The sequence below is a fragment of the Peromyscus eremicus genome, chromosome 2, assembly GCF_949786415.1.
Source record: "Peromyscus eremicus chromosome 2, PerEre_H2_v1, whole genome shotgun sequence".
NCBI classification, from domain to species: Eukaryota; Metazoa; Chordata; class Mammalia; order Rodentia; family Cricetidae; genus Peromyscus; species Peromyscus eremicus.
Genome location: NC_081417.1, coordinates 76691314 through 76692556, shown reverse-complemented (window position 1 = coordinate 76692556; position 1243 = coordinate 76691314). Strand labels below are relative to the sequence as shown.

General features: G+C 47.5%; 1 pseudogene; it reads right to left on the bottom strand.

Annotated features, from left to right (window-relative positions):
• Window positions 1-378: 378 nt before the first annotated feature.
• On the bottom strand, window positions 379-1023 carry LOC131904773 (large ribosomal subunit protein uL16-like; annotated as a pseudogene).
• Window positions 1024-1243: the final 220 nt, after the last annotated feature.

Genomic DNA, 1243 nt, shown 5'->3' with positions numbered 1-1243 from the left:
CTGCAGAGTAAGGAGTCTCTTGACAACAAATGTACCTGTTCCTGTCTATCCACCGGGAACTTGTTCATCATTCTGTCTCCTTCATCCACTGCATCACTTCCTTTCATAAGAAATCATTGTATTCAAGTCTTTGTCATGAACAAGAGAAATCTCCACTCATCTTACATAGCCTTCCTTCTGCTGCTCATTACCTTCACTTTCAAAATCAGATTTCTAGAAAAGCCTCTATGGTCCTCACTTTGCCCATCTCCTCCTCCTGTTCTCCCGTTGCTCCCCTGAAAGTTTTTTGTTTGCTTGTTTGTTTGTTTTAGCAGACTGGATGTGAAACTTATTACTGAACATGATTTGGTAGGGTACAGGAGAACACTATGGAACCCCTCAGGAGTGCAGGGCTCACCGTTTGTCCAAGGGACCACGATTGGGGATATACTTGACCCCAGAGCCAGCAGACATAAGGCCCTTCTCAGCAACCTTGTCTTCAAATCCATCTGCGTTAAACTTGGTGAGGCCCCATTTCTTTGAGATGTGGCTCTTCTGGCAGCCAGGGAACTTGAACTTGGCTCTACGAAGAGCCTCAATCACATGTTCCTTATTCTGCAGCTTGGTGCGGATGGACATGATGACCTGGCCAATGTGAACTCCGGCTACTGTGCCCTGGGGCTTCCCAAAGGCACCACGCATACCTGTCTGGAGCTTGTCAGCCCCAGCACAGGACAACATCTTGTTGATTCAGATGACATGGAAAGGGTGGAGCCTCACTCGAATATGAAAGCCATCCTTGCCACAACTCTTTACCAGGTATTTGTTGGCACAAATACGGGCAGCCTCCAGAGCTTCAGAAGAGAGCTGCTCATGTTCATCTGACACCATGTGGCCACAAAGTGAGAATTCATCAACCTTTGCCTTCTTCCGTCCCAAGTCAAAGATGCGGATTTTAGCATCAGGGACACCTCAGCAGAAGTGAGACTTTGGGTATGGCTTGTTCTCACAATACCTGTAACACCGGGTGCGGTGGCAACCCATGATGACAATAGGATCGTCGGTGGCACGCCGGAGGAAAAGACCCTCTGAAATGTTTTTGTCAGAGACAACCAGCCTGTAATATCATTGTCACCCGTCAGCACTCACCCTTACTTACCACTCACACATCACACATGCGCACTACACATGTACCTATTTAACTCCTCCTTCTGAAGGGCTCGTCTCTGTAAACTCCTCTGCATTTTTAAATACTCCCTCCCTT